This window comes from Oncorhynchus keta, chromosome 22, assembly GCF_023373465.1.
Source record: "Oncorhynchus keta strain PuntledgeMale-10-30-2019 chromosome 22, Oket_V2, whole genome shotgun sequence".
Classification (NCBI taxonomy): domain Eukaryota; kingdom Metazoa; phylum Chordata; class Actinopteri; order Salmoniformes; family Salmonidae; genus Oncorhynchus; species Oncorhynchus keta.
In genome coordinates, this window is record NC_068442.1 from 57540981 (window position 1) to 57564580 (window position 23600).

At 45.2% G+C, this 23600-nt stretch overlaps 1 protein-coding gene across 5 annotated transcripts in view; it reads right to left on the reverse strand.

The window, feature by feature from the left end:
- tbc1d23 (TBC1 domain family, member 23) overlaps positions 1–23600 on the reverse strand; it is a 142098-nt gene that overhangs the window by 112359 nt on the left and 6139 nt on the right. The gene's annotated exons all lie outside the window — the stretch shown is intronic.

Genomic DNA, 23600 nt, shown 5'->3' on the forward strand with positions numbered 1-23600 from the left:
AACCTGAACATTCAGTTTACAGCATGTGTCTGTCTCACTGCTAGCCAACAGATAAACACTTTACTACCGTCACATTAGAAGAGATGACAAGGGATGGGTGGGATCTCTTTCATATAGTAACTGATAGGTGTTGGAATCTGATAATATGATAGGTAAGCAGCTCAACAGAACAAGAGGAGAGTGGTCAAAGTCCCCTGCTGTTACCATGGTATCCAGGCTGCCTGACCCTAGCAGTAGTAAGGCTAGGCTAGAAACAGTAGGCTACATTCACTTCCTGTATCAAATATGGTCTGCAGTAACTAATAGGTGTTGGAATCTGATATTTATTTGTATTTATTATGGATCCCCACAACTCTTCCTGGTGTTCGACAAAACGTAGGCATTTTATACAATTTTTAAAACATTAGAATACATTCATTGCAGATTTCACAACACACTACGTGTGATTCCCTCCCTGTTCCACAAGGTGTATTTCTACCTGTTTTTAAATCTGATTCTACTGCTGCATCAGTTACCTGATGTGGAATAGAGGTCAATGTAGTCATGGCTCCATGTAGTACTGTGGAATAGAGTTCCATGTAGTCATGGCTCTATGTAGTACTGTGGAATAGAGTTCCATGTAGTCATGGCTCTATGTAGTACTGTGGAATAGAGTTCCATGTAGTCATGGCTCTATGTAGTACTGTGGAATAGAGTTCCATGTAGTCATGGCTCTATGTAGTACTGTAGAATAGAGTTCCATGTAGTCATGGCTCTATGTAGTACTGTGGAATAGAGTTCCATGTAGTCATGGCTCTATGTAGTACTGTGGAATAGAGTTCCATGTAGTCATGGCTCTATGTAGTACTGTGGAATAGAGTTCCATGTAGTCATGGCTCTATGTAGTACTGTGGAATAGAGTTCCATGTAGTCGTGGCTCTATGTAGTACTGTGGAATAGAGTTCCATGTCGTCGTGGCTCTATGTAGTACTGTGGAATAGAGTTCCATGTAGTCATGGCTCTATGTAGTCCTGTGGAATAGAGTTCCATGTAGTCATGGCTCTATGTAGTCCTGTGGAATAGAGTTCCATGTAGTCATGGCTCTATGTAGTACTGTGGAATAGAGTTCCATGTAGTCATGGCTCTATGTAGTACTGTGGAATAGAGTTCCATGTAGTCATGGCTCTATGTAGTACTGTGGAATAGAGTTCCATGTAGTCATGGCTCTATGTAGTACTGTAGAATAGAGTTCCATGTAGTCATGGCTCTATGTAGTACTGTGGAATAGAGTTCCATGTAGTCATGGCTCTAGGTAGTACTGTGGAATAGAGTTCCATGTAGTCATGGCTCTATGTAGTACTGTGGAATAGAGTTCCATGTAGTCATGGCTCTATGTAGTACTGTGGAATAGAGTTCCATGTAGTCATGGCTCTATGTAGTACTGTAGAATAGAGTTCCATCTAGTCATGGCTCTATGTAGTACTGTGGAATAGAGTTCCATGTAGTCATGGCTCTATGTAGTACTGTGGAATAGAGTTCCATGTAGTCATGGCTCTATGTAGTACTGTGGAATAGAGTTCCATGTAGTCATGGCTCTAGGTAGTACTGTGGAATAGAGTTCCATGTAGTCATGTCTCTATGTAGTACTGTGGAATAGAGTTCCATGTAGTCATGGCTCTATGTAGTACTGTGGAATAGAGTTCCATATAGTCATGGCTCTATGTAGTACTGTGGAATAGAGTTCCATGTAGTCATGGCTCTATGTAGTACTGTGGAATAGAGTTCCATCTAGTCATGGCTCTATGTAGTACTGTGGAATAGAGTTCCATCTAGTCATGGCTCTATGTAGTACTGTGGAATAGAGTTCCATGTAGTCATGGCTCTATGTAGTACTGTGGAATAGAGTTCCATGTAGTCATGGCTCTATGTAGTACTGTGAAATAGAGTTCCATGTAGTCATGGCTCTATGTAGTACTGTGCGCCTCCCATAGTCTGTTCTGGACTTGGGGACTGTGAAGAGACCTCTGGTGGCATATGTATGGGTGTCTGAGCTGTGTACTAGTGGTTTAAACAAACAGCTTTGTACATTCAACATGTCAACACTTCTTACAAAAACAAGTAGTCAATCTCTCTTCCACTTTGAGCCAGGAGAGATTGCCCTGCTGCCCTGTTCTGAGTCAATTGCAATTCTCCTAAGTCTCTGCACAGTAAGTAGTCCAGGTGTGACAAAACCAGGGCCTGTAGGACCTGCCTTGTTGATAGTGTTGTTAAGAAGGTAGAAACTAGGGCCTGTAGGACCTGTCTTGTTGATAGTGTTGTTAAGAAGGTAGAAACTAGGGCCTGTAGGACCTGCCTTGTTGATAGTGTTGTTAAGAAGGTAGAAACTAGGGCCTGTAGGACCTGTCAAGTTGATAGTGTTGTTAAGAAGGTAGAAACTAGGGCCTGTAGGACCTGTCTTGTTGATAGTGTTGTTAAGAAGGTAGAAACTAGGGCCTGTAGGACCTGTCTTGTTGATAGTGTTGTTAAGAAGGTAGAAACTAGGGCCTGTAGGACCTGTCTTGTTGATAGTGTTGTTAAGAAGGTAGAAACTAGGGCCTGTAGGACCTGCCTTGTTGATAGTGTTGTTAAGAAGGTAGAAACTAGGGCCTGTAGGACCTGCCTTGTTGATAGTGTTGTTAAGAAGGTAGAGACTAGGGCCTGTAGGACCTGCCTTGTTGATAGTGTTGTTAAGAAGGTAGAAACTAGGGCCTGTAGGACCTGCCTTGTTGATAGTGTTGAGAAGGTAGAGCATCACTTTATTATAGACAGACTTCTCCCCATCTTAGCTACTACTACATCAATATGTTTTGACCATGACAGTTTACAATCCAGGGTTAATCCAAGAAGTTTAGTCTCCTCAATTTGCTCAATTTCCACATTATTCATTACAAGATGTAGTTTAGGTTTAGGGTTTAGTGAATGATTTGTCCCAAATAAAATTATTTAGGACTAATTTATTGCTTGCCACCCACTCTGAAAGTAACTGCAGCTCTTTGTTGAGTGTTGCAGTCATTTCAGTCGCTGTAGTAGCTGACATGTATAGTGTTGAGTCATCTCTATACATAGACACACTGGCTTTACTCAAAGCCAATGGCATGTCATTCGTAAAGAATGAAAAATGCAAGGGGCCTAAACAGCTACCCTGGGGAATTCCTGATTCTAACTGGATTATGTTTGAGAGGCTTCCATTAAAGAACACCCTCTGTGTTCTGTTAGACAGGTAACTCTTTATCCACATTATAGCAGGGGGTGTAAAGCCATAACACATATGTTTTTCAATTAGCAGACTATGATCGATAATGTCAAAAGCTGCACTGAAGACAGCCCCACAATCTTTTTATCATCAATTTCTCTCAGCCAATCATCAGTTGTTAAATGTCCTTCCCTATATGCGTGCTGAAAGTCTGTTAGCATTGTATCTGGTAAAACACAATTTTCCCCAGAAGTTTACTAAGAGTTGGTAACAGGCTGATTGGTCGGCTATTTGAGCCAGTAAAGAGGCTTTACTATTCTTAGGTAGCGGAATGACTTTCGCTTCCCTCCAGGCCTGAGGGCACACGCTTAAATTGAAGATATGGCAAATAGGAGTGGCAATATCGTCCACTATTATACTCAAACATTTTCCATCCAGATTGTCAGACCCCGGTGGCTTGTCATTGTTGATAGACAACAATGATTTTTTTCACCTCTTCCACAGACTTTACTGAACTCAAATGTACAATTATTGTATTCCATAACTTGGTCTGATATACTTGGATGTGTAGTGTCAGTGTTTGTTGCTGGCATGTCATCCCTAAATTTGCCAATGAAAAAAATAATTAAAGTAGTTAGCAATATCAGTGGGTTTTGTGATAAATTAACCATCTGATTCAATGAATGATGGAGCCGTGTTGGCTTTTTTCACCCAAAATGTAATTTAAGGTGCCCCAAAGCTTTTTACCATCATTCATCTTTGTTTCATAGTATGGTTTCTTTTTATTTCGTTTTGTCACATCACTTCTTAATTTGCAGTACATGTGCCAATCAGTTGGGCTGCCAGACTTAATTGCAATACCTTTTGCCTCATTCCTCTCAACCATACAATTTTTCAATTCCTCATCAATCCACAGGGATTTAACAGTTTTTACAGTCATTTTCTTAATGGGTTCATGCTTATTAGTAACTGGGATAAGCAATTTCAAAAATGCGTCATGTGCAGCGTCTGGTTGCTCCTCATTACACACCACAGACCAGCAGCGTCTGGTTGCTCCTCATTACTCACCACAGACCAGCAGCGTCTGGTTGCTCCTCATTACACACCACGGACCAGCAGCGTCTGGTTGCTCCTCATTACACACCACAGACCAGCAGCGTCTGGTTGCTCCTCATTACACACCACGGACCAGCAGCGTCTGGTTGCTCCTCATTACACACCACGGACCAGCAGCATCTGGTTCCTCCTCATTACACACCACGGACCAGCAGCGTCTGGTTGCTCCTCATTACACACCACAGACCAGCAGCGTCTGGTTGCTCCTCATTACACACCACGGACCAGCAGCATCTGGTTCCTCCTCATTACACACCACAGACCAGCAGCGTCTGGTTGCTCCTCATTACACACCACAGACCAGCAGCGTCTGGTTGCTCCTCATTACACACCACAGACCAGCAAATATTCTTTACATCTTTACAAATATTATTTATATCATCAACATATGAATCACTACAAAAGCTATAAAGAAGCAGATTGCTCTACAGAGCAAGAGGAGAGCAGACCATTTTAGAAACAGGAAGGCAATATAGTCTACCGTTTCTATTGTGCTGCATTAGGATAGTACTGAGGAAGGGACTGAGACTAAAACCACAGCATACTTCAGTCATTTTACTTTTCAATACAGCTATAGCAGTAAGTAAACCTTTTATACATGGAAAATATACTGTCAAACATCGTAGTAATTAAATATTTTGTTTCTCAGATATATTCCGCAAATGTAATCCTAGCTTGAGACTTAAGTTTGTTTTCTTCTTCTTTTCGTTTTCCTTCATTTTTGATTTACTCTTTTTATTATTACATACATTTAATTATTTTTTTTGTAGGCTGAATAATAATAACAATAAAAACGTGAATATTAATAAAAAATAACATGAATAATAATATTGCTCCATCCATCTGCCCAGAGGAGAAATAGCGGTATCTTTTTCCACTCTCCAATCCACTACAAAGCAGGATGAACAGTGACATGAAGGTCATTGTTAACCTGCCTGCTGCCCAGGGACTCCGCTCTTCTGTTACATAAAGCAGACAGACAGACGCTGGAAAACCTGGGAAATGGGCAGATGGGAAATACAGACACTGCATAATATGTGCAAGTAAACATTAGCACAAAGCTCAGGTACTGTATAGTAGATCTAACCCTAGATACTGTACAGTAGGTCAAATCATATGCCACATGCGGAATACAACAAGTGTAGACATTACAGTGAAATGCTTACTTACAAGCCCTTAACCAACAATGCAGTTTAAAAAATGCCTAAAAAGAAATAAAAGTAACATGATTAAAGAGCAGCAGTAAAATAACAATAGCGAGGCTATATACAGGGTATTACGGTACAGATTCAATGTGGAGGCTATATAAAGGGGATTACGGTACAGAGTCAATGTGGAGGATATATACAGGGTATTACGGTACAGATTCAATGTGGAGGCTATATACAGGGTATTACGGTACAGAGTCAATGTGGAGGCTACATACAGGGGGCACCGGTACCAAGTCAGTGTGGAGGCTACATACAGGGGGCACCGGTACCAAGTCAGTGTGGAGGCTATATACAGGGGGTACCGGTACAGAGTCAATGTGGAGGCTATATACAGGGTATTACGGTACAGAGTCAATGTGGAGGCTATATACAGGGTATTACGGTACAGAGTCAATGTGGAGGCTATATACAGGGTATTACGGTACAGATTCAATGTGGAGGCTATATACAGGGGGTACCGGTACAGAGTCAATGTGGAGGCTATATACAGGGTATTACGGTACAGAGTCAATGTGGAGGCTATATACAGGGTATTACGGTACAGAGTCAATGTGGAGGCTATATACAGGGTATTACGGTACAGAATCAATGTGGAGGTTATATACAGGGTATTACGGTACAGAGTCAATGTGGAGGCTATATGCAGGGGGTACAGGTACAGAGTCAATGTGGAGGCAATATACAGGGTGTTACGGTACAGAGTCAATGTGCGGGGGCACCGGTTAGTCAAGGCAATATATACACACCTGGGTAGAGTTAATAGAGTGACTCGTGCATAGATAATAACAGAGAGTAGCAGCAGCGTAAAAGGGGGGACAATGTAAATAGTCTTGGTAGCCATTTGATTAGATGTTCAGGAGTCTTATGGCTTGGGGGTAGAAGCTGTTTAGAAGCCTCTTGGACCTAGACTTGACAGTACATCTTGCCGTGCGGTAGCAGAGAGAACAGTCCATGAGTAGGGTGGCCGGAGTCTTTGACCATTTTTATAAAAGACACCTGTCCACAACCTCAAACAGTCACAATCCAAACTCCACTATGGCCAAGACCAAAGAGCTGTCAAAGGACACTAGAAACAAAATTGTAGACCTGCACCAGGCTGGGAAGACTGAATCTGCAATAGGTAAGCAGCTTGGTTTGAAGAAATCAACTGTGGGAGCAATTATTAGGAAATGGAAAACATACAAGACCACTGATAATCTCCCTCGATCTGGGGCTCCACGCAAGATCTCACCCCGTGGGGTCAAGATGATCACAAGAACGGTGAGCAAAAATCCCAGAACCACAGTGAATGACCTGCAGAGAGCTGGGACCAAAGTAACAAAGCCTACCATCAGCAAGGGCATTGAAGATGAAACGTGGCTGGGTCTTTCAGCATGACAATGATCCCAAACACACCGCCCGGGCAACGAAGGAGTGGCTTCGTAAGAAGCATTTCAAGGTCCTGGAGTGGCCTAGCCAGTCTCCAGATCTCAACCCCATAGAAAATATTTGGAGGGAGTTGAAAGTCAGTGTTGCCCAGCAACAGCCCCAAAACATCACTGCTCTAGAGGATATCTGCATGGAGGGCCAAAATGGGCCAAAATACCAGCAACAGTGTGTGAAAACCTTGTGAAGACTCTTTTGACCTGTCATTGCCAACAAAGGGTATATAACAAAGTATTGAGATAAACTTTTGTTGTTAAACAAATACTTATTTCCCACCATCATGTGCAAATAAATTCATTAAAAATCCTACAATGTGATTTTCAGGATTTTTCTTCTCATTTTGTCTGTCATAGTTGAAGTGTACCTATGATGAAAATTACAGGCCTCTCTCATCTTTTTTAAGTGGGAGAACTTGCACAATTGGTGGCTGACTAAATACTTTTTTGCCCCACTGTACATATTAGAACATCCAACAGTCAAAGGTAAATGAAATACAAATGGTATAGAGAGAAATAGTCCTATAATAACTACAAACTAAAACTTCTTACCTGGGAATATTGTTAAAAGGAACCACCAGCTTTCATATGTTCTCATGTTCTGAGCAAGGAACTGAAACGTCAGCTTTCTTACATAGCACATATTGCACTTTTACTTTCTTCTCCAACACTTTGTTTTTCATTATTTAAACCACATTGAACATGTTTCATTATTTGAGGCTAAATTGATTTTATTGATGTATTATATTAAGTTAAAATAAGTGTTCATTCAGTATTGTTGTAATTGTCATTATTACAAATGTATAAATAAAAATCGTCCGATTAATCAGTATCAGCTTTTTCTTGTCCTCTAATAATCGTATCGGCGGTTAAAAATCATAAAAATCGGTCGACCTCTAGTTGACTACTTGAACTCAGTGAAGCATTTATTTGAGCTGCAATGTCTGAGGCTGGTAACTCTAATGAACTTATCCTCTGCAGCAGAGGTAACTCTGGGTCTTCCTTTCCTGTGGCGGTCCCCATGAGAGAGAGTTTCATCATAGCACTTGATGGTTTTTGCGACTGCACTTGAAGAAACTTTCAAAGTTCTTGAAATTTTCCGAATTGACTGACCTTCATCTCTTAAAGTAATGATGGACTGTCATATCTCTTTTCTTATTTGAGCTGTTCTTGCCATAATATGAACTTGGTATTTTACCAAAAAGGGCTATCTTCTGTATACCCCACCTTACCTTGTTACAACACAACTGATTGGCACAAACACATTAAGGAAAGAAATTCCACAAATTAACTTTGAAGAAGGCACACCTGTTAATTGAAATGCATTCCAGGTGACTACCTCATGAAGCTAGTTGAGAGAATGTCAAGAGTGTGCAAAGCTGTCATCAAGGCAAAGGGTGGCTATTTGAAGAATCTCACTTTTTTGGTTACTACATGATTCCATATGTGTTAATATCATAGTTTTGATGTCTTCACTATTATAATAAATTAGCAGAGGGGAGTGGTGAGGAGTATTTCTGGGGGTGTGACCCTGCCCAGTCATGTGAAATCCATAGATTAGGGCCTAATTTATTTATTTCAATTGACCGATTTGTGAATCTTTACATCCATAGATACAACCCGTCCTTATTAGCATGATTCCCTCCCTGTTACAACAGACACAACCAGTCCTTATTAGCATGATTCCCTCCCTGTTACAACAGACACAACCAGTCCTTATTAGCATGATTCCCTCCCTGTTACAACAGACACAACCAGTCCTCGTGATTCCCTCCCTGTTACAACAGACACAACCAGTCCTCGTGATTCCCTCCCTGTTACAACAGACACAACCAGTCCTCGTGATTCCCTCCCTGTTACAACAGACACAACCAGTCCTCGTGATTCCCTCCCTGTTACAACAGACACAACCAGTCCTTATCAGCATGATTCCCTCCCTGTTACAACAGACACAACCAGTCCTTATCAGCATGATTCCCTCCCTGTTACAACAGACACAACCAGTCCCGTCCCTGTTGCAACAGACACAACCAGTCCTCGTGATTCCCTCCCTGTTACAACAGACACAACCCGTCCTTATTAGCATGATTCCCTCCCTGTTACAACAGACACAACCAGTCCCCGTGATTCCCTCCCTGTTACAACAGACACAACCAGTCCTTATCCATGATTCCCTCCCTGTTACAACAGACACAACCAGTCCTCGTGAACAGGCACAACTTCCTTGTGATTCCCTCCCTGTTACAACAGACACAACCAGTCCTCGTGATTCCCTCCCTGTTGCAATAGACACAACCAGTCCTCGTGATTCCCTCCCTGTTACAACAGACACAACCAGTCCTCGTGATTTCCTCCCTGTTACAACAGACACAACCAGTCCTCGTGATTCCTCCCTGTTACAACAGGCACAACCAGTCCTCGTGATTCCCTCCCTGTTGCAACAGACACAACCAGTCCTACAACAGACACAACCAGTCCTCGTGATTCCCCCTCCAGACACAACCAGTCCTCGTTTCCCTCCCTGTTACAACAGACACAACCAGTCCATTCCCTCCCTGTTGCAACAGACACAACCAGTCCTCGTGATTCCCTCCCTGTTGCAACAGACACAACCAGTCCTCGTGATTCCCTCCCTGTTACAACAGACACAACCAGTCCTCGTGATTCCCTCCCTGTTACAACAGACACAACCAGTCCTCGTGATTCCCTCCCTGTTGCAACAGACACAACCAGTCCTCGTGATTCCCTCCCTGTTACAACAGACACAACCAGTCCTCGTGATTTCCTCCCTGTTACAACAGACACAACCAGTCCTCGTGATTCCCTCCCTGTTACAACAGACACAACCCGTCCTTATTAGCATGATTCCCTCCCTGTTACAACAGACACAACCAGTCCTCGTGATTCCCTCCCTGTTACAACAGACACAACCAGTCCTTATCAGCATGATTCCCTCCCTGTTACAACAGACACAACCAGTCCTCGTGATTCCCTCCCTGTTGCAACAGGCACAACTAGTCCTCGTGATTCCCTCCCTGTTACAACAGACACAACCAGTCCTCGTGATTCCCTCCCTGTTGCAATAGACACAACCAGTCCTCGTGATTCCCTCCCTGTTACAACAGACACAACCAGTCCTCGTGATTTCCTCCCTGTTACAACAGACACAACCAGTCCTCGTGATTCCCTCCCTGTTACAACAGACACAACCAGTCCTCGTGATTCCCTCCCTGTTACAACAGACACAACCAGTCCTCGTGATTCCCTCCCTGTTGCAATAGACACAACCAGTCCTCGTGATTCCCTCCCTGTTACAACAGACACAACCAGTCCCTCGTGACCCTCCCTGTTACAACAGACACAACCAGTCCTCGTGATTCCCTCCCTGTTACAACAGACACAACCAGTCCTCGTGATTCCCTCCCTGTTACAACAGACACAACCAGTCCTCGTGATTCCCTCCCTGTTGCAACAGACACAACCAGTCCTCGTGATTCCCTCCCTGTTACAACAGACACAACCAGTCCTCGTGATTTCCTCCCTGTTACAACAGACACAACCAGTCCTCGTGATTCCCTCCCTGTTACAACAGACACAACCCGTCCTTAATAGCATGATTCCCTCCCTGTTACAACAGACACAACCAGTCCCCGTGATTCCCTCCCTGTTGCAACAGACACAACCAGTCCTCGTGATTCCCTCCCTGTTACAACAGACACAACCAGTCCTTATCAGCATGATTCCCTCCCTGTTACAACAGACACAACCAGTCCTCGTGATTCCCTCCCTGTTGCAACAGGCACAACTAGTCCTCGTGATTCCCTCCCTGTTACAACAGACACAACCAGTCCTCGTGATTCCCTCCCTGTTGCAATAGACACAACCAGTCCTCGTGATTCCCTCCCTGTTACAACAGACACAACCAGTCCTCGTGATTTCCTCCCTGTTACAACAGACACAACCAGTCCTCGTGATTCCCTCCCTGTTACAACAGACACAACCAGTCCTCGTGATTCCCTCCCTGTTACAACAGACACAACCAGTCCTCGTGATTCCCTCCCTGTTGCAACAGACACAACCAGTCCTCGTGATTCCCTCCCTGTTACAACAGACACAACCAGTCCTCGTGATTCCCTCCCTGTTACAACAGACACAACCAGTCCTCGTGATTCCCTCCCTGTTACAACAGACAGTCCTCGTGATTCCCTCCCTGTTACAACAGACACAACCAGTCCCCGTGAGACAGGCAACCAGTCCTCGTGATTCCCTCTCTGTTGCAACAGGCACAACCAGTCCTCGTTTCCCTCCCTGTTGCAACAGACACAACCAGTCCTCGTGATTTCCTCCCTGTTACAACAGACACAACCAGTCCTCGTGATTCCCTCCCTGTTACAACAGACACAACCAGTCCTCGTGATTCCCTCCCTGTTGCAACAGACACAACCAGTCCTCGTGATTCCCTCCCTGTTACAACAGACACAACCAGTCCTCGTGATTTCCTCCCTGTTACAACAGACACAACCAGTCCTCGTGATTCCCTCCCTGTTACAACAGACACAACCAGTCCTCGTGATTCCCTCCCTGTTACAACAGACACAACCAGTCCTCGTGATTCCCTCCCTGTTACAACAGACACAACCAGTCCTCGTGATTCCCTCCCTGTTACAACAGACACAACCAGTCCTCGTGATTCCCTCCCATTTACAACAGACACAACCAGTCCTCGTGATTCCCTCCCATTTACAACAGACACAACCAGTCCTCGTGATTCCCTCCCATTTACAACAGACACAACCAGTCCTCGTGATTCCCTCCCTGTTGCAACAAACACAACCAGTCCTCGTGATTCCCTCCCATTTACAACAGACACAACCAGTCCTCGTGATTCCCTCCCATTTACAACAGACACAACCAGTCCTCGTGATTCCCTCCCTGTTACAACAGACACAACCAGTCCTCGTGATTCCCTCCCATTTACAACAGACACAACCAGTCCTCGTGATTCCCTCCCATTTACAACAGACACAACCAGTCCTCGTGATTCCCTCCCTGTTGCAACAAACACAACCCTTCCATATTAGCAGTGATTTCCTGCCGGATAGACAGTGTCTCTGTTCTCCCTGCTCATGAACAGTGTCTTTGTAACCATATAAAGACCAGAAGGAAGGATACTGAAATGAATGGATGAACCAGGGCTCATTCTATGTGAAAGGTACTGAAATGAATGGATGAACCAGGGCTCATTCTATGTGAAAGGTACTGAAATGAATGGATGAACCAGGGCTCATTCTATGTGAAAGGTACTGAAATGAATGGATGAACCAGGGCTCATTCTATGTGAAAGGTACTGAAATGAATGGATGAACCAGGGCTCATTCTATGTGAAAGGTACTGAAATGAATGGATGAACCAGGGCTCATTCTATGTGAAAGGTACTGAAATGAATGGATGAACCAGGGCTCATTCTATGTGAAAGGTACTGAAATGAATGGATGAACCAGGGCTCATTCTATGTGAAAGGTACTGAAATGAATGGATGAACCAGGGCTAATTCTATGTGAAATGGACTGAAATGAATGGATGAACCAGGGCTCCAAGGACCTTATATGTTCTTTTCAGAGGTAGACTGGCTCTGGCAGACAAAACAGACCAATTCTCCATCTAAACGTGAATGAATTCTCAATTGTGATACGATTCTAGAAACATAAAGCCCTTTAATTTTATATCAAAAATAATTTCACAGGTGTAGACTAACAGAGAAAAGCTGACTTACGGGCCCTTCCCAACAATGCAGAGATGCAAAATGTAAAAATGATAGAAAAAGTAAAACATATAATAATAAAAGCAATAATTAATCCACAATGAGTAACTATATACACTATATACACGGCTACCAGTACCGAGTCCATGCACAAGACACCATGTACAGGGGTATGGGGTAATAACATGGCTACCAGTACCAAGTCCATGCACAAGATACCATGTACAGGGGTATGGGGTAATAACATGGCTACCAGTACCAAGTCAATGTACAGGGGTAATAACATGGCTACCAGTACCGAGTCAATGTACAGGGGTAATAACATGGCTACCAGTACCAAGTCAATGTACAGGGGTAATAACATGGCTACCAGTACCGAGTCAATGTACAGGGGTAATAACATGGCTACCAGTACCAAGTCGATGTACAGGGGTATGGGGTAATAACATGGCTCCCAGTACCAAGTTAATGTACAGGGGTAATAACATGGCTACCAGTACCAAGTCAATGTACAGGGGTAATAACATGGCTACCAGTACCGAGTCAATGTACAGGGGTAATAACATGGCTACCAGTACCAAGTCAATGTACAGGGGTAATAACATGGCTACCAGTACCAAGTCAATGTACAGGGGTAATAACATGGCTACCAGTACCAAGTCAATGTACAGGGGTATGGGGTAATAACATGGCTACCAGTACCAAGTCGATGTACAGGGGTAATAACATGGCTACCAGTACCAAGTTGATGTACAGGGGTATGGGGTAATAACATGGCTACCAGTACCAAGTCAATGTACAGGGGTATAGGGTAATAACATGGCTACCAGTACCAAGTCAATGTACATGGGTAATAACATGGCTACCAGTACCAAGTCGATGTACAGGGGTATGGGGTAATAACATGGCTCCCAGTACCAAGTTAATGTACAGGGGTAATAACATGGCTACCAGTACCAAGTCAATGTACAGGGGTAATAACATGGCTACCAGTACCGAGTCAATGTACAGGGGTAATAACATGGCTACCAGTACCAAGTCAATGTACAGGGGTAATAACATGGCTACCAGTACCAAGTCAATGTACAGGGGTAATAACATGGCTACCAGTACCAAGTCAATGTACAGGGGTATGGGGTAATAACATGGCTACCAGTACCAAGTCGATGTACAGGGGTAATAACATGGCTACCAGTACCAAGTTGATGTACAGGGGTATGGGGTAATAACATGGCTACCAGTACCAAGTCAATGTACAGGGGTATAGGGTAATAACATGGCTACCAGTACCAAGTCAATGTACATGGGTAATAACATGGCTACCAGTACCAAGTCAATGTACAGGGGTATGGGGTAATAACATGGCTACCAGTACCAAGTCAATGCACAGGGGTAATAACATGGCTACCAGTACCGAGTCAATGTACAGGGGTAATAACATGGCTACCAGTACCGAGTCGGTGTGCAGGGGTAATAACATGGCTACCAGTACAGAGTCGGTGTGCAGGGGTATGGGGTAATAACATGGCTCCCAGTACCAAGTTAATGTACAGGGGTAATAACATGGCTACCAGTACCAAGTCAATGTACAGGGGTAATAACATGGCTACCAGTACCAAGTCAATGTACAGGGGTAATAACATGGCTACCAGTACCAAGTCAATGTACAGGGGTAATAACATGGCTACCAGTACCAAGTCAATGTACAGGGGTAATAACATGGCTACCAGTACCAAGTCAATGCACAGGGGTAATAACATGGCTACCAGTACCGAGTCAATGTACAGGGGTAATAACATGGCTACCAGTACCGAGTCAATGTACAGGGGTAATAACATGGCTACCAGTACCAAGTCAATGTACAGGGGTAATAACATGGCTACCAGTACCAAGTCAATGCACAGGGGTAATAACATGGCTACCAGTACCGAGTCAATGTACAGGGGTAATAACATGGCTACCAGTACCGAGTCAATGTACAGGGGTAATAACATGGCTACCAGTACCGAGTCGGTGTGCAGGGGTAATAACATGGCTACCAGTACAGAGTCGGTGTGCAGGGGTATGGGGTAATAACATGGCTCCCAGTACCAAGTTAATGTACAGGGGTAATAACATGGCTACCAGTACCAAGTCAATGTACAGGGGTAATAACATGGCTACCAGTACCGAGTCAATGTACAGGGGTAATAACATGGCTTCCAGTACCAAGTCAATGTACAGGGGTAATAACATGGCTACCAGTACAAAGTCAATGTACAGGGGTAATAACATGGCTACCAGTACCAAGTCGATGTACAGGGGTATGGGGTAATAACATGGCTACCAGTACCAAGTCAATGTACAGGGGTATAGGGTAATAACATGGCTACCAGTACCAAGTCAATGTACATGGGTAATAACATGGCTACCAGTACCAAGTCAATGTACAGGGGTATGGGGTAATAACATGGCTACCAGTACCAAGTCAATGCACAGGGGTAATAACATGGCTACCAGTACCGAGTCAATGTACAGGGGTAATAACATGGCTACCAGTACCGAGTCAATGTACAGGGGTAATAACATGGCTACCAGTACCGAGTCGGTGTGCAGGGGTAATAACATGGCTACCAGTACAGAGTCGGTGTGCAGGGGTATGGGGTAATAACATGGGTACCAGTACATGTGCAGGGGTAATAACATGGGTACCAGTACAGAGTCGGTGTGCAGGGGTATGGGGTAATAACATGGGTACCAGTACATGTGCAGGGGTAATAACATGGGTACCAGTACCGAGTCGGTGTGCAGGGGTAATAACATGGCTACCAGTACAGAGTCGGTGTGCAGGGGTAATAACATGGGTACCAGTACAGAGTCGGTGTGCAGGGGTAATAACATGGGTACCAGTACAGAGTCGGTGTGCAGGGGTAATAACATGGCTACCAGTACAGAGTCGGTGTGCAGGGGTAATAACATGGCTCCCAGTACAGAGTCGGTGTGCAGGGGTATGGGGTAATAACATGGGTACCAGTACATGTGCAGGGGTAATAACATGGCTATATACACACAGGGTACCAGTACATGTGCAGGGGTATGGGGTAATAACATGGGTACCAGTACATGTGCAGGGGTATGGGGTAATAACATGGGTACCAGTACATGTGCAGGGGTATGGGGTAATAACATGGGTACCAGTACATGTGCAGGGGTATGGGGTAATAACATGGCTACCAGTACCGAGTCAATGTACAGGGGTAATAACATGGCTTCCAGTACCAAGTCAATGTACAGGGGTAATAACATGGCTACCAGTACCAAGTCAATGTACAGGGGTAATAACATGGCTACCAGTACCAAGTCGATGTACAGGGGTATGGGGTAATAACATGGCTACCAGTACCAAGTCAATGTACAGGGGTATAGGGTAATAACATGGCTACCAGTACCAAGTCAATGTACATGGGTAATAACATGGCTACCAGTACCAAGTCAATGTACAGGGGTATGGGGTAATAACATGGCTACCAGTACCAAGTCAATGCACAGGGGTAATAACATGGCTACCAGTACCGAGTCAATGTACAGGGGTAATAACATGGCTACCAGTACCGAGTCAATGTACAGGGGTAATAACATGGCTACCAGTACCGAGTCGGTGTGCAGGGGTAATAACATGGCTACCAGTACAGAGTCGGTGTGCAGGGGTATGGGGTAATAACATGGGTACCAGTACATGTGCAGGGGTAATAACATGGCTACCAGTACAGAGTCGGTGTGCAGGGGTAATAACATGGCTACCAGTACAGAGTCGGTGTGCAGGGGTAATAACATGGCTACCAGTACAGAGTCGGTGTGCAGGGGTAATAACATGGCTCCCAGTACAGAGTCGGTGTGCAGGGGTATGGGGTAATAACATGGGTACCAGTACATGTGCAGGGGTAATAACATGGCTATATACACACAGGGTACCAGTACATGTGCAGGGGTATGGGGTAATAACATGGGTACCAGTACATGTGCAGGGGTATGGGGTAATAACATGGGTACCAGTACATGTGCAGGGGTATGGGGTAATAACATGGGTACCAGTACATGTGCAGGGGTATGGGGTAATAACATGGGTACCAGTACATGTGCAGGGGTATGGGGTAATAACATGGGTACCAGTACATGTGCAGGGGTATGGGGTAATAACATGGCTACCAGTACATGTGCAGGGGTATGGGGTAATAACATGGGTACCAGTACATGTGCAGGGGTAATAACATGGGTACCAGTACATGTGCAGGGGTAATAACATGGGTACCAGTACATGTGCAGGGGTAATAACATGGGTACCAGTACATGTGCAGGGGCAATAACAGGGTACCAGTACATGTACAGGGGTAATAACAGGGTACCAGTACATGTACAGGGGTAATAACAGGGTACCAGTACATGTGCAGGGGTAATAACATGGGTACCAGTACACGTGCAGGGGTATGGGGTAATAACAGGGTACCAGTACATGTGCAGGGGTATGGGGCAATAACATGGGTACCAGTACATGTGCAGGGGTAATAACATGGGTACCAGTACATGTGCAGGGGTAATAACATGGGTACCAGTACATGTGCAGGGGTAATAACATGGGTACCAGTACATGTGCAGGGGTATGGGGTAATAACAGGGTACCAGTACATGTGCAGGGGTATGGGGCAATAACATGGGTACCAGTACATGTGCAGGGGTATGGGGCAATAACATGGCTACCAGTACATGTGCAGGGGTATGGGGCAATAACATGGCTACCAGTACATGTGCAGGGGTATGGGGCAATAACATGGCTACCAGTACATGTGCAGGGGTAATAACATGGCTACCAGTACATGTGCAGGGGTAATAACATGGCTACCAGTACATGTGCAGGGGTAATAACATGGCTACCAGTACATGTGCAGGGGTAATAACATGGCTACCAGTACATGTGCAGGGGTAATAACATGGCTACCAGTACATGTGCAGGGGTAATAACATGGCTACCAGTACATGTGCAGGGGTAATAACATGGCTACCAGTACATGTGCAGGGGTAATAACATGGCTACCAGTACATGTGCAGGGGTAATAACATGGGTACCAGTACATGTGCAGGGGTAATAACATGGCTACCAGTACATGTGCAGGGGTAATAACATGGCTACCAGTACATGTGCAGGGGTAATAACATGGCTACCAGTACATGTGCAGGGGTAATAACATGGGTACCAGTACATGTGCAGGGGTAATAACATGGGTACCAGTACATGTGCAGGGGTAATAACATGGGTACCAGTACATGTGCAGGGGTAATAACATGGGTACCAGTACATGTGCAGGGGTAATAACATGGGTACCAGTACATGTGCAGGGGTAATAACATGGGTACCAGTACATGTGCAGGGGTAATAACATGGGTACCAGTACATGTGCAGGGGTAATAACATGGGTACCAGTACATGTGCAGGGGTATGGGGTAATAACATGGGTACCAGTACATGTGCAGGGGTAATAACATGGGTACCAGTACATGTGCAGGGGTAATAACATGGGTACCAGTACATGTGCAGGGGTAATAACATGGGTACCAGTACATGTACAGGGGTAATAACAGGGTACCAGTACATGTACAGGGGTAATAACAGGGTACCAGTACATGTACAGGGGTAATAACAGGGTACCAGTACATGTACAGGGGTAATAACAGGGTACCAGTACATGTGCAGGGGTAATAACAGGGTACCAGTACATGTGCAGGGGTAATAACATGGGTACCAGTACATGTGCAGGGGTAATAACAGGGTACCAGTACATGTGCAGGGGTATGGGGTAATAACATGGGTACCAGTACATGTGCAGGGGTAATAACAGGGTACCAGTACATGTGCAGGGGTAATAACAGGGTACCAGTACATGTGCAGGGGTATGGGGTAATAACAGGGTACCAGTACATGTGCAGGGGTATGGGGTAATAACATGGGTACCAGTACATGTGCAGGGGTAATAACAGGGTACCAGTACATGTGCAGGGGTAATAACAGGGTACCAGTACATGTGCAGGGGTAATAACAGGGTACCAGTACATGTGCAGGGGTATGGGGTAATAACAGGGTACCAGTACATGTGCAGGGGTATGGGGTAATAACATGGGTACCAGTACATGTGCAGGGGTAATAACAGGGTACCAGTACATGTGCAGGGGTAATAACAGGGTACCAGTACATGTGCAGGGGTATGGGGTAATAACATGGGTACCAGTACATGTGCAGGGGTATGGGGTAATAACATGGCTACCAGTACATGTGCAGGGGTATGGGGTAATAACATGGGTACCAGTACATGTGCAGGGGTATGGGGTAATAACATGGCTACCAGTACATGTGCAGGGGTAAATAACATGGGTACATGTGCAGGGGTAATAACATGGGTACCAGTACATGTGGGGGTAATAACATGGGTACCAGTACATGTGCAGGGGTAATAACATGGGTACCAGTACATGTGCAGGGGTAATAACATGGGTACCAGTACATGTACAGGGGTAATAACAGGGTACCAGTACATGTACAGGGGGTAATAACAGGGTACCAGTACATGTGCAGGGGTAATAACAGGGTACCAGTACATGTGCAGGGGTAATAACATGGGTACCAGTACATGTGCAGGGGTAATAACATGGGTACCAGTACATGTGCAGGGGTAATAACAGGGTACCAGTACATGTGCAGGGGTAATAACAGGGTACCAGTACATGTGCAGGGGTATGGGGTAATAACAGGGTACCAGTACATGTGCAGGGGTATGGGGTAATAACATGGCTACCAGTACATGTGCAGGGGTATGGGGTAATAACATGGGTATCAGTACATGTGCAGGGGTATGGGGTAATAACATGGCTACCAGTACATGTGCAGGGGTATGGGGTAATAACATGGCTACCAGTACATGTGCAGGGGTAATAACATGGGTACCAGTACATGTGCAGGGGTAATAACATGGGTACCAGTACATGTGCAGGGGTAATAACAGGGTACCAGTACATGTGCAGGGGTATAACATGGGGCAATAACATGGGTACCAGTACATGTGCAGGGGTAATAACATGGGTACCAGTACATGTGCAGGGGGGGCAATAACATGGGTACCAGTACATGTGCAGGGGTAATAACATGGGTACCAGTACATGTGCAGGGGTATGGCTACCAGTACATGTGCAGGGGTAATAACAGGGTACCAGTACATGTGCAGGGGTATGGGGCAATAACATGGGTACCAGTACATGTGCAGGGGTATGGGGCAATAACATGGCTACCAGTACATGTGCAGGGGGTATGGGGCAATAACATGGCTACCAGTACATGTGCAGGGGTAATAACATGGCTACCAGTACATGTGCAGGGGTAATAACATGGCTACCAGTACATGTGCAGGGGTAATAACATGGCTACCAGTACATGTGCAGGGGTAATAACATGGCTACCAGTACATGTGCAGGGGTAATAACATGGGTACCAGTACATGTGCAGGGGTATGGGTGCAATAACATGGCTACCAGTACATGTGCAGGGGTAATAACATGGTGCAGGGGTAATAACATGGCTACCAGTACATGTGCAGGGGCAATAACATGGCTACCAGTACATGTGCAGGGGCAATAACATGGCTACCAGTACATGTGCAGGGGCAATAACATGGCTACCAGTACATGTGCAGGGGCAATAACATGGCTACCAGTACATGTGCAGGGGTAATAACATGGCTACCAGTACATGTGCAGGGGTAATAACATGGCTACCAGTACATGTGCAGGGGTAATAACATGGCTACCAGTACATGTGCAGGGGTAATAACATGGCTACCAGTACATGTGCAGGGGTAATAACATGGCTACCAGTACATGTGCAGGGGTAATAACATGGCTACCAGTACATGTGCAGGGGTAATAACATGGCTACCAGTACATGTGCAGGGGTAATAACATGGCTACCAGTACATGTGCAGGGGTAATAACATGGCATGTGCCAGTACATGTGCAGGGGTAATAACATGGGTACCAGTACATGTGCAGGGGTAATAACATGGCTACCAGTACATGTGCAGGGGTAATAACATGGCTACCAGTACATGTGCAGGGTAATAACATGGCTACCAGTACATGTGCAGGGGTAATAACATGGCTACCAGTACATGTGCAGGGTAATAACATGGCTACCAGTACATGTGCAGGGGTAATAACATGGCTACCAGTACATGTGCAGGGGTATGGGCTACCAGTACATGTGCAGGGGTAATAACATGGCTACCAGTACATGTGCAGGGGCAATAACATGGCTACCAGTACATGTGCAGGGGCAATAACATGGCTACCAGTACATGTGCAGGGGCAATAACATGGCTACCAGTACATGTGCAGGGGCAATAACATGGCTACCAGTACATGTGCAGGGTAATAACATGGCTACCAGTACATGTGCAGGGGTAATAACATGGCTACCAGTACATGTGCAGGGGTAATAACATGGCTACCAGTACATGTGCAGGGGTAATAACATGGCTACCAGTACATGTGCAGGGGTAATAACATGGCTACCAGTACATGTGCAGGGGTAACATGGCTACCAGTACATGTGCAGGGGTAATAACATGGCTACCAGTACATGTGCAGGGGTAATAACATGGCTACCAGTACATGTGCAGGGGTAATAACATGGCTACCAGTACATGTGCAGGGGTAATAACATGGCTACCAGTACATGTGCAGGGGTAATAACATGGCTACCAGTACATGTGCAGGGTAATAACATGGCTACCAGTACATGTGCAGGGGTAATAACATGGCTACCAGTACATGTGCAGGGGTAATAACATGGCTACCAGTACATGTGCAGGGGTAATAACATGGCTACCAGTACATGTGCAGGGGTAATAACATGGCTACCAGTACATGTGCAGGGGTAATAACATGGCTACCAGTACATGTGCAGGGTAATAACATGGCTACCAGTACATGTGCAGGGGTAATAACATGGCTACCAGTACATGTGCAGGGGTAATAACATGGGGCAGGGGTAATAACATGGCTACCAGTACATGTGCAGGGGTAATAACATGGCTACCAGTACATGTGCAGGGGTAATAACATGGCTACCAGTACATGTGCAGGGGGTAATAACATGGCTACCAGTACATGTGCAGGGGTAATAACATGGCTACCAGTACATGTGCAGGGGTAATAACATGGCTACCAGTACATGTGCAGGGGTAATAACATGGCTACCAGTACATGTGCAGGGGTAATAACATGGCTACCAGTACATGTGCAGGGGTAATAACATGGCTACCAGTACATGTGCAGGGGTAATAACATGGCTACCAGTACATGTGCAGGGGTAATAACATGGCTACCAGTACATGTGCAGGGGTAATAACATGGCTACCAGTACATGTGCAGGGGTAATAACATGGCTACCAGTACATGTGCAGGGGTAATAACATGGCTACCAGTACATGTGCAGGGGTAATAACATGGCTACCAGTACATGTGCAGGGGTAATAACATGGCTACCAGTACATGTGCAGGGGTAATAACATGGGTACCAGTACATGTGCAGGGTAATAACATGGGTACCAGTACATGTGCAGGGGTAATAACATGGGTACCAGTACATGTGCAGGGGTAATAACATGGGTACCAGTACATGTGCAGGGGTAATAACATGGCTACCAGTACATGTGCAGGGGTAATAACATGGCTACCAGTACATGTGCAGGGGTAATAACATGGCTACCAGTACATGTGCAGGGGTAATAACATGGCTACCAGTACATGTGCAGGGGTGCAGGGGTAATAACATGGCTACCAGTACATGTGCAGGGGTAATAACATGGCTACCAGTACATGTGCAGGGGTAATAACATGGCTACCAGTACATGTGCAGGGGTAATAACATGGCTACCAGTACATGTGCAGGGGTAATAACATGGCTACCAGTACATGTGCAGGGGTAATAACATGGCTACCAGTACATGTGCAGGGGTAATAACATGGCTACCAGTACATGTGCAGGGGGTAATAACATGGCTACCAGTACATGTGCAGGGGTAATAACATGGCTACCAGTACATGTGCAGGGTAATAACATGGCTACCAGTACATGTGCAGGGGTAATAACATGGCTACCAGTACATGTGCAGGGGTAATAACATGGCTACCAGTACATGTGCAGGGGTAATAACATGGCTACCAGTACATGTGCAGGGGTAATAACATGGCTACCAGTACATGTGCAGGGGTAATAACATGGGTACCAGTACATGTGCAGGGGTAATAACATGGGTACCAGTACATGTGCAGGGGTAATAACATGGGTACCAGTACATGTGCAGGGGTAATAACATGGGTACCAGTACATGTGCAGGGGTAATAACATGGGTACCAGTACATGTGCAGGGGTAATAACATGGGTACCAGTACATGTGCAGGGGTAATAACATGGGTACCAGTACATGTGCAGGGGTAATAACATGGGTACCAGTACATGTGCAGGGGTAATAACATGGGTACCAGTACATGTGCAGGGGTAATAACATGGGTACCAGTACATGTGCAGGGGGTAATAACATGGGTACCAGTACATGTGCAGGGGTAATAACATGGGTACCAGTACATGTGCAGGGGTAATAACATGGGTACCAGTACATGTGCAGGGGTAATAACATGGGTACCAGTACATGTGCAGGGGTAATAACATGGGTACCAGTACATGTGCAGGGTAATAACATGGGTACCAGTACATGTGCAGGGGTAATAACATGGGTACCAGTACATGTGCAGGGGTAATAACATGGGTACCAGTACATGTGCAGGGCAGGGGTAATAAC